Genomic DNA, 14,367 nt, shown 5'->3' on the forward strand with positions numbered 1-14,367 from the left:
GGACAATAAAGTCAGTAAAGTAGAGTAAGTAGGACAGAAAAGTACCGATGCTTGTATCAAAGTAACAATAACACGTGATTGATGATGTTTTGCATCTTCAGACATCACACTACCATCTGACAACTGTAGGAACTGCTGGACAAAGAGCGCCGACCTGCTGCTAAACAGGTGGAAAGTTGGCTCTGGGCGTAGAGCCAAAGTGATATTAATTTAAACAGCTCTAGTTGTTATAGGCAATGATCAAATTATGGATCCAAAGTTATTTGTTAATATGTCAAAGCGAGTTTAAAAAGTTTAATTAAATTCAAAAGGTGACCGACAGTTACACGTGATAAAAGCTTTGTTGGATCCCACTGTGCCTTTCAAAACATCAACCTGCGCTGGACACCACTTCCAAACTTAGTCTAGATATTCTTCACTTACTTTCACTTGACAGGTGGCTAAGCCTGTAAAGCAGTGGTGAGTGAGATTCTCCCCCTGTGGATTACCATCCGCTGTGGTTCCTGAACGGTAGCCCAGGAGATAGGGTCGAGAATTAGGAATCCTCCAGACACCATAGGCACAGGATTAAATCCTGGCTAAATTTGGAAAATTATTTTATTTGAAACCACACGAGCTGGACATTGTTGTTCAAATAATTTGTTTTATTTAGTGAAACCTATGGTAATCTTTTGTCTTCAGCATCCTACATAGTACCACGGATGCACAGTTGTTGAGAAAATAGTGAACTGGGAAGGCAAAAAACAACAGCAGGATGTGAACCCCACATTCAAACAACATTTTGTTTATTAAAGCTCACACCTATCCATTGCGCTAGGTGATTGGCAAGTGATGTAGGTGGTGAGAACATAGTTCGCTTGAGAGGAGTGGCCTTTTTTTTTTTACAACAACAACACAATATGAAGTTGGAATTATCATTATGTATGTTCATGAAGTCTACTATTGCAATAAAATGTTTGTCATTTGAGACTCCTTGGCGAGAACCAAGTGAGAGATAATTGTTTTAGTTCCGATGTGCATTAGATATATTGTTGTTGTTGATTTGTCTGGTTTCTGTTGTTTACAGTAGTATATGTCATCTGAATCAACCAGTAGGTGAACTCAGTACCAAAGCCCTCATTACAATTATCTCTTAAAGAACAAGAGCTTTGTGCTGAAGGAATTGGATAAAATTACATTTTGGTCAATAGAGATGAAATGTATAAATATAGACACGAATCTTTATGCCCTGAATTGGATTTGCATAAACATGAACAAAATGCATATAATTTACAAAACAATACTAAAGTAAAGCCAAATGGAGATGGTAAATTTGGAGCCACAACAAGCTGCTTCCTCATTCCATTTGTTTGGATGATACTTCACTGGAGCCCACAGCTTTGAGTTCGTATGCAAATGTCACATCAATTACATTATGCATTACTTATGCACAAGGCTGACCATCTGACCTGACAAGGAGAGACTCCTAGTGGTGTGTGCTATGTATAATACTTCTGCATTTGCATTCATTAGCAGAGGGAACAAAATATGTTATGTTCTAAGAGAGATTGAATGGTTTACAAAGTCCTTGCAATTTTTTATAGTTGTATATAGAAACAGATAAAGTTACGTTTTTCAAATTTTAGTTGCGACATGGATTACGCAACAGATGACAAAAGTAGTTTTGGAAGAAGTAACAGTGATGCTGCAAAGAGCGTTTCATGTTAATTAAAACAGTGTGTCGGATCCAATTTTTAAACTGCCACTGCTGGCCTTGCAATACACTTCCTGCCATCTCTGTATAGGCACATAGAGCTTGTCTCAGCAGCTGTGGAATCGTCTCACACCAGAGAGCAAACCAGCTTTATCGCCCACTGAGCAGCATCCCAGCTAACAATATTAAGGAGAGGCAACGTTTTTGTAATGTTAACCGTCATTTTCCCCTAATGTTTGAGTGTCCAGTTTTCCATTAGTTGGGGGAACATTATATCTATGTTAACAAAAACCTTCTAAAAACCTTTTTAACATGTTTTGGTGTTAAAGTTAGGAGAACATTCCCTTAATGTCAAGCAGAACTTCTCTAGAATGTGGTTGCAATGTTTTCAGAATATACAAAATGAATGTCCTAGAAGCATTTTATGGGACATTGCAAGAACATTCATGTGTCTAGTTCTCTGAGGGTTAGGAAAATATTCCATCAACGTCACATCAAACATACACAAAATATGGTTGCCATGTTCTCAGAATATAAGATATTAATGTTCTAGACATGTTTCACGGGAACGCTGCAAGAACATTTCTGTGTATCAGTTGTCAGTGCCATTAAACCCCTACAACTCATCCAGAACGCCGCAGCCCGTCTGGTGTTCAACCTTCCCAAGTTCTCTCACGTCACCCCGCTCCTCCGCTCTCTCCACTGGCTTCCAGTTGAAGCTCGCATCCGCTACAAGACCATGGTGCTTGCCTACGGAGCCGTGAGGGGAACGGCACCTCCGTACCTTCAGGCTCTGATCAGGCCCTACACCCAAACAAGGGCACTGCGTTCATCCACCTCTGGCCTGCTCGCCTCCCTACCTCTGAGGAAGCACAGTTCCCGCTCAGCCCAGTCAAAACTGTTCGCTGCTCTGGCACCCCAATGGTGGAACAAGCTCCCTCACGACGCCAGGACAGCGGAGTCAATCACCACCTTCCGGAGACACCTGAAACCCCACCTCTTTAAGGAATACCTAGGATAGGATAAAGTAATCCTTCTAACCCCCCCCCCCCCCCCTAAAAGATTTAGATGCACTATTGTAAAGTGGTTGTTCCACTGGATATCATAAGGTGAATGCACCAATTTGTAAGTCGCTCTGGATAAGAGCGTCTGCTAAATGACTTAAATGTAAATGTGATGTCAGGAGGTCGCCTGATGGTCCAAAAGAAATGTTCTTCCCCCCAACAACAACAAAAATGAATTACACATCACACCTTGTTGCTGTTGTCAAGCCCATCAAGGCCCTGATTGGTGAACCACAAATCTATTCACAGCTCCTTTTGTATGTTGGTGAGGTTAGGGAAACTCTCACACAAACTATGCTTTTAACATGAAATGCTCTCATTATTTTGAGTTAATCAAGGAGAAAGAGAAAAACATTTTTGTCAAATGCAAACTCTACAAAGGCAGCATGGTTCTCTTTGCCAGAAACATCACATCAAACCCCCAAAAGCATCTGGAGGTTGAGCACAAAGGCACAAAGTTGGAAAATAAAGTCCCAGAAATGCATGAAAGAGGAGAAATCTACACACATGATAATAAGTATTCTAACAACATTCAAAACGGTAATATTAACATATAGTGAGAGTAGGGTGACTCCCCTAGCAGGTCCAAACCAAGGTCACCAGCATCCATGACTAACACCCTAACCACTGTCTCAATAAGGGATATCTCCAGGCCACCAGCATCCATGACTAACACCCTAACCACTGTCCCAATAAGGGATATCTCCAGGCCACCAGCATCCATTACTAACACCCTAACCACTGTCCCAATAAGGGATATCGCCAGGCCACCAGCATCCATGACTAACACCCTAACCACTGTCCCAATAAGGGATATCTCTAGGCCACCAGCATCCATGACTAACACCCTAACCACTGTCTCAATAAGGGATATCTCCAGGCCACCAGCATCCATGACTAACACCCTAACCACTGTCCCAATAAGGGATATCTCCAGGCCACCAGCATCCATTACTAACACCCTAACCACTGTCCCAATAAGGGATATCTCCAGGCCACCAGCATCCATTACTAACACCCTAACCACTGTCCCAATAAGGGATATCTCCAGGCCACCAGCATCCATTACTAACACCCTAACCACTGTCCCAATAAGGGATATCTCCAGGCCACCAGCATCCATGACTAACACCCTAACCACTGTCCCAATAAGGGATATCTCCAGGCCATTAGCATCCGTTACTAACACCCTAACCACTGTCACAATAAGGGATATCTCCAGGCCACTAGCATCCGTTACTAACACCCTAACCACTGTCACAATAAGGGATATCTCCAGGCCACCAGCATCCATGACTAACACCCTAACCACTGTCCCAATAAGGGATATCTCTAGGCCACCAGCATCCATGACTAACACCCTAACCACTGTCCCAATAAGGGATATCTCCAGGCCACCAGCATCCATTACTAACTCCCTAACCACTGTCCCAATAAGGGATATCTCCAGGCCACCAGCATCCATGACTAACACCCTAACCACTGTCCCAATAAGGGATATCTCTAGGCCACCAGCATCCATGACTAACACCCTAACCACTGTCCCAATAAGGGATATCTCCAGGCCACCAGCATCCATGACTTAACACCCTAACCACTGTCCCAATAAGGGATATCTCCAGGCCACCAGCATCCATGACTAAACTAACACCCTAACCACTGTCCCAATAAGGGATATCTCCAGGCCACTAGCATCCGTTACTAACACCCTAACCACTGTCACAATAAGGGATATCTCCAGGCCACTAGCATCCGTTACTAACACCCTAACCACTGTCACAATAAGGGATATCTCCAGGCCACCAGCATCCATGACTAACACCCTAACCACTGTCCCAATAAGGGATATCTCCAGGCCACCAGCATCCATGACTAACACCCTAACCACTGTCCCAATAAGGGATATCTCCAGGCCACCAGCATCCATTACTAACTCCCTAACCACTGTCCCAATAAGGGATATCTCCAGGCCACCAGCATCCATGACTAACACCCTAACCACTGTCCCAATAAGGGATATCTCTAGGCCACCAGCATCCATGACTAACACCCTAACCACTGTCCCAATAAGGGATATCTCCAGGCCACCAGCATCCATGACTAACACCCTAACCACTGTCCCAATAAGGGATATCTCCAGGCCACCAGCATCCATGACTAACACCCTAACCACTGTCCCAATAAGGGATATTTCCAGGCCACCAGCATCCATTACTAACACCCTAACCTCTGTCCCAATAAGGTATATCTCCAGGCCACCAGCATCCATGACTAACACCCTAACCACTGTCCCAATAAGGGATATCTCCAGGCCAACAGCATCCATGACTAACACCCTAACCACTGTCCCAATAAGGGATATCTCCAGGCCACCAGCATCCATGACTAACACCCTAACCACTGTCCCAATAAGGGATATCTCCAGGCCACCAGCATCCATGACTAACACCCTAACCACTGTTCCAATAAGGGATATCTCCAGGCCACCAGCATCCATGACTAACACCCTAACCACTGTCCCAATAAGGGATATCTCCAGGCCACCAGCATCCATTACTAACACCCTAACCACTGTCCCAATAAGGGATATTTCCAGGCCACCAGCATCCATGACTAACACCCTAACCACTGTCCCAATAAGGGATATCTCCAGGCCACCAGCATCCATTACTAACACCCTAACCACTGTCACAATAAGGGATATCTCCAGGCCACCAGCATCCATGACTAACACCCTAACCACTGTCCCAATAAGGGATATCTCTAGGCCACCAGCATCCATGACTAACACCCTAACCACTGTCCCAATAAGGGATATCTCCAGGCCACCAGCATCCATGACTAACACCCTAACCACTGTCCCAATAAGGGATATCTCCAGGCCACCAGCATCCATGACTAACACCCTAACCACTCTCCCAATAAGGGATATCTCTAGGCCACCAGCATCCATGACTAACACCCTAACCACTGTCCCAATAAGGGATATCTCCAGGCCACCAGCATCCATGACTAACACCCTAACCACTGTCCCAATAAGGGATATTTCCAGGCCACCAGCATCCATTACTAACACCCTAACCTCTGTCCCAATAAGGTATATCTCCAGGCCACCAGCATCCATGACTAACACCCTAACCACTGTCCCAATAAGGGATATCTCCAGGCCACCAGCATCCATGACTAACACCCTAACCACTGTCCCAATAAGGGATATCTCCAGGCCACCAGCATCCATGACTAACACCCTAACCACTGTCCCAATAAGGGATATCTCCAGGCCACCAGCATCCATGACTAACACCCTAACCACTGTCCCAATAAGGGATATCTCCAGGCCACCAGCATCCATGACTAACACCCTAACCACTGTCCCAATAAGGGATATCTCTAGGCCACCAGCATCCATGACTAACACCCTAACCACTGTCCCAATAAGGGATATCTCCAGGCCACCAGCATCCATGACTAACACCCTAACCACTGTCCCAATAAGGGATATCTCCAGGCCACCAGCATCCATGACTAACACCCTAACCACTGTCCCAATAAGGGATATTTCCAGGCCACCAGCATCCATGACTAACACCCTAACCACTGTCCCAATAAGGTATATCTCCAGGCCACCAGCATCCATGACTAACACCCTAACCACTGTCCCAATAAGGGATATCTCCAGGCCACCAGCATCCATTACTAACACCCTAACCACTGTCCCAATAAGGGATATTTCCAGGCCACCAGCATCCATGACTAACACCCTAACCACTGTCCCAATAAGGGATATCTCCAGGCCACCAGCATCCATTACTAACACCCTGACCACTGTCACAATAAGGGATATCTCCAGGCCACCAGCATCCATGACTAACACCCTAACCACTGTCCCAATAAGGGATATCTCTAGGCCACCAGCATCCATTACTAACACCCTAACCACTGTCCCAATAAGGGATATCTCCAGGCCACCAGCATCCATGACTAACACCCTAACCACTGTCCCAATAAGGGATATCTCCAGGCCACCAGCATCCATGACTAACACCCTAACCACTGTCCCAATAAGGGATATCTCTAGGCCACCAGCATCCATGACTAACACCCTAACCACTGTCCCAATAAGGGATATCTCCAGGCCACCAGCATCCATGACTAACACCCTAACCACTGTCCCAATAAGGGATATCTCCAGGCCACCAGCATCCATGACTAACACCCTAACCACTGTCCCAATAAGGGATATCTCCAGGCCACCAGCATCCATTACTAACACCCTAACCTCTGTCCCAATAAGGTATATCTCCAGGCCACCAGCATCCATGACTAACACCCTAACCACTGTCCCAATAAGGGATATCTCCAGGCCACCAGCATCCATGACTAACACCCTAACCACTGTCCCAATAAGGGATATCTCCAGGCCACCAGCATCCATGACTAACACCCTAACCACTGTCCCAATAAGGGATATCTCCAGGCCACCAGCATCCATGACTAACACCCTAACCACTGTCTCAATAAGGGATATCTCCAGGCCACCAGCATCCATGACTAACACCCTAACCACTGTCCCAATAAGGGATATCTCTAGGCCACCAGCATCCATGACTAACACCCTAACCACTGTCCCAATAAGGGATATCTCCAGGCCACCAGCATCCATGACTAACACCCTAACCACTGTCCCAATAAGGGATATCTCCAGGCCACCAGCATCCATGACTAACACCCTAACCACTGTCCCAATAAGGGATATTTCCAGGCCACCAGCATCCATGACTAACACCCTAACCACTGTCCCAATAAGGTATATCTCCAGGCCACCAGCATCCATGACTAACACCCTAACCACTGTCCCAATAAGGGATATCTCCAGGCCACCAGCATCCATGACTAACACCCTAACCACTGTCCCAATAAGGGATATCTCCAGGCCACCAGCATCCATGACTAACACCCTAACCACTGTCCCAATAAGGGATATCTCCAGGCCACCAGCATCCATGACTAACACCCTAACCACTGTCCCAATAAGGGATATCTCTAGGCCACCAGCATCCATGACTAACACCCTAACCACTGTCCCAATAAGGGATATCTCCAGGCCACCAGCATCCATGACTAACACCCTAACCACTGTCCCAATAAGGGATATCTCCAGGCCACCAGCATCCATGACTAACACCCTAACCACTGTCCCAATAAGGGATATTTCCAGGCCACCAGCATCCATTACTAACACCCTAACCACTGTCCCAATAAGGGATATGTCTAGGCCACCAGCATCCATGACTAACACCCTAACCACTGTCCCAATAAGGGATATCTCTAGGGCATGTGCTTATTGGGCCAGTATAGTGAGGTCCAGAAGAAACCCTAACCCCTCCTCCCTAGGCACTAGATCTGGAACATCCTGATAGGTCCAGAAGAAACTCTAACCCCTCCTCCCTAGGCACTAGATCTGAAACAGCCTGATAGGTGTAAGCACCAGGATAATTTCACTTTGAAGTAAATCTCAGTTCTGTTAAAAGTACACTCAAGGAAAACTATTATTGATCAGTGATTCAGGAGTATCATTTAAAAACAGATTAATATACCCCACTAACATTAGACAACTATACAGAAAGCTCAATGATAAAAGACTAGTCAGACGGACTGACATCTGGCACAGACATGGTTGCGTAGCAGATAGATCAGAGTACAGTGAACCAAGAGGTTGTGAATTCAAATTCCAGGTAACAGTCGTCCTATATAGTGGACCAAGGCGCAGCGGGTTGAGTGCTCATTTTAACTTTTATTGAACACTAAATAAACAAATCAAGAAAACGAACGAACGCACAGTATTACAGGCTAAACACAGCAGTGCAAAAACAACTTCCCACAAGGGACATGTGAAAACAGGGCTACCTAAGTATGACTCTCAATCAGCAACAACGATGTACAGCTGTTCCTGATTGAGAGCCATACCAGGCCAACGAAGATATACACAACATAGACAGATCATAGAATTACAAAACATAGAACATAACCAAAAACCCCGGCATACTCTAAACAAACACCCATCTACATAAACACATATCCCAACAAACCCCAAACCACATAAAACAAACACCCCCCTCCCACGTCCTGACCAAACTACAATAACAAATAACCCCTTTACTGGTCAGGACGTGACAGGTGAGGACATCTTGAATAATAATTATAAAGTATAAATGAACATACACAATGTAATCAGTTGTAATCAGTTGGTAGAGCATGGTGTTTGCAACGCCAGGGTTGTGGGTTCGATTCCCACGGGGGGCCAGCACAGGAAATGAAATGTATGCATTCACTACTGTAAGTCGCTCTGGATAAGAGCGTCTGCTAAATGACTAAAATGTAAAAATGTAAAATGTAAAGTGTGTTAAATATTTAAGTTGAAAACACAACGTTAAAAACACTGTTGGTGCGAGTATCTCTATCCTTGCCAACAGACAAAGACATATGAATGGATCAGCGGGTCACCAATCAGGGCATTGATATGCTCGGCAACAGTAACAAGACATTACGTGTAATGACATATTTGTTTGATACAAATGTTCTTGCAACATTCCCATAAAACGTGTCTAGAACATTAATATCTTATGTTCTGAGAACCATGTTCTGTGTATGTTTGGTGGGACTGTCACGGTTGTCTGAAGAATGGGACCAAGGCGCAGCGTGTGTATCGTTCCACATTTTATTTTAACTGTGAAACTATGCAAGACATACAAATAAACTCATAAACAAAACAACAAACCGTGACGAAGAGGTGCAACATACACTTACACAAAACAATCTCCCACAAAACCTAGTGGGAAAACCAACAACTTAAATATGATCCCCAATTAGAGACAACGATGACCAGCTGCCTCTAATTGGAGATCATCCCAAAAAACAACAACATAGAAATACAGAAACTAGAACCCCACATAGAAATACAGAAACTAGACAAAAAACCCAACATAGAAAAAGGAAACTAGAACCAACATAGAAATAAATAAACTAGACAAAACCCCCTGTCACGCCCTGACCTACTCTACCATAGCAAATAAAAGCTTTCTATGGTCAGAACGTGACAGTACCCCCCCCCCCCCCCCAAGGTGCGGACTCCGAACGCAAAACCCTAAACAGCAAAAAAAAACAGGCAGGGTTAGGGTGGGTGTCTAATGTCGGTGGCGGCTCTGGTGCAGGACGAAGAACCTTCTCATCCCGCAGATCCTCCTGCATCGGAGGCGGTTCTGGTGCGGGACGAAGAACCCGCTCATCCTGCTTATCCCCCAGCATAGGAGGTGGCTCCGGGTTCGGAGCGTAGCCCCGCTCCGCCAGCTGATCCCTCCACTTTCATGTCACCGGACCGTGGATCATCGCCGGAGGCTCTGGACTGCAGACCACCGCTGGAGACTCCGGACTGCAGACCGCCGCTGGAGACTCCGGACTGCAGACCGCCGCTGGAGACTCCGGACTGGGGGCCGTCTCAGGAGGCTCCGGACAGTGGGCCGTCTCAGGAGGCTCCGGACTGTGGGCCGTCTCGGGAGGTTCCAGACTGTAAAACGTCGCCGGAAGCTTTGGACTGGGAACTGTCGCCGGAAGCTCTGGACTGGGAAGGCGCACTGGAGGCCTGATGCGTGGGGCTGGCACAGGTGGCGCCAGACTGGTAACACGCACCTCAGGGCGAGTGCGGAGAGCAGGAACAGGACACACCAGAATGGGTAGGTGCACTGGAGGCCTGATGCTGGCACAGGTTGCGCCAGACTGGTAACACGCACCTCAGGGTGAGTGCGGGGAGCAGGAATAGGACACCCCGGACTGGGCAGGCGCACTGGAGGCCTGATGCGTGGGGCTGGCACAGGTGGCGCCAGACTGGTGACACGCACTTCAGGGCGAGTACGAGGAGCAGGCACAGGGCGTACTGGGCTGTGGAGGCGCACTGGAGGTCTGGAGCGTAGGGCTGGCACAATCCGTCCTGGCTGGATGCTCACTTTAGCCCGGCAAGTGCGGGGCGCTGGCACAGGACACACTGGAGACACCGTCCGTATCACTGCAAAACATGGTGCCTGACAGGTCACACGCTCCCTCAAGCGAGTGCGTGGAGGAGACACAGGACGTACCAGACAGGGGAGGCGCACTGAAGGCCAGATGCGTGAAACTCGTGCATATGACACCGGACTGGTGTCACGCTCCTCAGCACGCCCGCTCTGCAGCACTCTCAATGCCAACACCTCTCTCCGGAATCTTGCGTCGAGTTCTTCACTCGTCTCCCTGACTGGCTCTGGTTCACACCTCAGCTCTCCTCCTCAGCTCTCAATCTCCTCCTTTGGACGGCAATACTCCCCAGGCCTTGTCCAGGGTCCTGCCCCATCCAGGACTTCCTCCCAGGTCCAGTCCTCCTGACCACACTGCTTGGTCCGTTTTTGGTGGGAGATTCTGTCACGGTTGTCTGAAGAATGGGACCAAGGCGCAGCGTGTGTATCGTTCCACAATTTATTTTAACTGTGAAACTATGCAAGACATACAAATAAACTCATAAACAAAACAACAAACCGTGACGAAGAGGTGCAACATACACTTACACAAAATAACCTCCCACAAAACCTAGTGGGAAAACCAACAACTTAAATATGATCCCCAATTAGAGACAATGATGACCAGCTGCCTCTAATTGGAGATCATCCCAAAAAACAACAACATAGAAATACAGAAACTAGAACCCCACATAGAAATACAGAAACTACACAAAAACCCCAACATAGAAAAAAGAAACTAGAACCAACATAGAAATAAATAAACTAGACAAAAACCCCTGTCACGCCCTGACCTACTCTACCATAGAAAATAAAAGCTTTCTATGGTCAGAACGTGACAGGGACATTGATGGAATATTCTCCTAACCCACAGATAACCAGACACATGAATGTTCATGCAACATTCCAATGAAACATGTCTAGGTCATTAATATCTTAAGTTCTGAGAACATGTAACCACGTTCTGGATAAGTTATATTTGACATATAAGAGAATGGTCTATTGGAAACATTCCTTGCACATCATGGGAACATTCCTATGAAAACATTAGCTAATGGCCTAATGAGACTCTTAAGGGAACGTTCTTCAAAGTTATGGGAATGCTTGTTGTTAGCTGGGACTAACCTGCAGATAAACTAGAGAGAGAGACAAAAGCTGTGCTCTATCTGTGTAGTGTTAGCGACGCATCACGCCACTGCAGCAGTGCAGATAAGCAAGTGAAACGTTAGGATTGGCAGGGAATGCAGCCTGGGCTTCTATCAGCCCCTTTTTCTGCTGGTCTCAGAGATCTGCCTATCACAGCTTCTCTGAAATGTCGCACAAACGCAAATTACATTCCCACAGTCTCTATTTGTGTACAGTGTACATTTTTGAACACCTGTATGCAGTCATTGTTCAAGTGGATCTTGGTACTTATATAGACCCTGTCTAGCTTAAGATGATGAGCTTTTGTTGTGAAACGATAGATTTGTCTTCTTTTTTACAATAGCAAACATATGTGTGAGATGGCAAGGCAGGAAGACAAGGGTTAATCTAATCACCCCCCCCCCGGGACTGCACTGTGGGATGGAGTCAGTAGGATGAGGAACTACCCACCACCCACTCTCCCCCTGGGACTGCACTGTGGGATGCAGTCAGTCAGAAGAGGAGCCAAGGAACTCGATTCCAGTTCTAGAGTCACGGGGAAAACAAAGAATAAAACACATCACATAGCTACATACATCAAAAAGTCTAACGTACAAGTAAAACCTTTTACAGTCATCTTGTAGTCTGTGAGAGCAATCACACTGTACTACTTAGCACTTAAGGGGAACCATGTCTTGTCGTATAGTTACCAAACTATGCTCTGGAGTCTAGTCTTGAGGTGTCACAATACTGAGCAGGACTATGTTGCTTCTCTAGCCCAGGGCCCGGTTCCATAAAGCATCTAATTAAGTTAATTTCCCCCTTATCTTTTCACTTAAAGTTTCCTTAACTTTAAAACATTTTATGGTAAATTTCCCCCTTAAATTAAGTGAAAAAGTTAAGGGTTCCCTATGAGGTCTTTTGCTTCATTCAGTATGGATATCAATGTAAACAGCATTTGTGGAGGTGAATGTTGCTTTCTTCTGCCCTGGTTTCAAAAGGAAAACATCAACCAGCAAGGTAGCTAAACATTGGAAGGTGCACAATCCATAGCTACAAAGCTAACTGGCTAGCTAGCTACCTACGTTGTAAGTTAGCTTGACGTGCTAGAATGTAATAGAAATAATTTTAGAGAAAAGTAACTAAAATAAATGTTTTATTATCTTCTTAATCAATTTGTTTCTCCTGTCTTGAATGTAGAAGTTTTATTTGGCGATCTCCCAAAATAAATGCGATCTCTTTGACGAGACATACTCATTCAGCGAATCAGGTCGTCTCCATGGTAACCAGAGACTCTTTCTGCATTACATGCCTTCAAACTACTGTAAAACTCGTAAATTATTCCCTTACCTAAGGACATGTTTGACTGGCTCTATGCAACGCCCTTAAACAATTCCAATAGGTAAAGGGAAATTATACCAAACACCCCGAGCTCTGGCTTCAGCGTTAAACAGAAAAGCAGCCGTGATTAATCCCTGGTCATTTCCTGAAAAGTACATATGTAATGTAACCCCACGTACACACATATAACACAGACACAGAGTCACTGACATTAAGATTGGAGTGAAGTTTCCTAAAAGGCTTAAATAACCACTGACTGTGCAGTGCTGTATCCAAGCAACAGGTGGGGCTCTCAGATCTGTCATGAAGAAGTCAGCAACCTTGAGTTCCTCGTCCAAGACTGAAGTGCTAAGACTAGCTAAATAAATCCAAGGAGCATTTGTCCCGCTGCATGAACATCTCACCGGAAATAATTTTGACTCAATGAAACTATCTATGGTCAAAGAAGCCCTTCGGTGCAGATCATATACCGTGTAAAATGAAGATAAGCAAGCAAGTTACACATTATGTAATTATATTTGTTCATCTTCGGGTCATGCCCTTCAGTCTGCAGCCTTTGTCCTGGGCACATACACTGCTCCGACCAGACTCTGCATCATTAAACAGTTAACATATCCTTCTAGCTGCATCTGTTTCTGATGGCACTGAAGATGAGTGAAGGTCACAGTTGAGTGGCTGCAAATTGAAGAGGTACACGCACCAGGGGCTCATTTCCCATAGGAAACCATTGCAGTCATATATGCCCATCCAAGCACAAAATGTGCATTGAGGACATACAGTTTACAGAGTACAGCTTACACATCTAGAGGAGCTTCTGGCAGAATAACAAACAATATATTTAACAGCTAATAATTACAAATAATACTGTAGATTTAACAGCTAAAAATACCAAATAATACTGTAGATTTAACAGCTAAGAATACCAAACTCAAACGCATCCACAGATGTTGTAGGACAATATATCATACCATATACAGTATAGTATATGTTAGAGACAAAATAGTAAAGCAAACTTTAATATGGACTAGTCTGACTATACACCATTTCAATGAATGTCACCCTGAACCGAGATAGGCTACATCTAACAAGTATCCACAACATA

The 14,367-nt window shown here is 45.5% G+C and overlaps 1 protein-coding gene across 3 annotated transcripts in view; it reads right to left on the minus strand.

Moving 5' to 3' along the window:
• gria1b (glutamate receptor, ionotropic, AMPA 1b) overlaps positions 1-14,367 on the minus strand; it is a 101,805-nt gene that overhangs the window by 54,057 nt on the left and 33,381 nt on the right. The window lies entirely within an intron of this gene.

This window comes from Salmo salar, chromosome 04 (genome assembly GCF_965601325.2).
Source record: "Salmo salar chromosome 04, fSalSal1, whole genome shotgun sequence".
Classification (NCBI taxonomy): domain Eukaryota; kingdom Metazoa; phylum Chordata; class Actinopteri; order Salmoniformes; family Salmonidae; genus Salmo; species Salmo salar.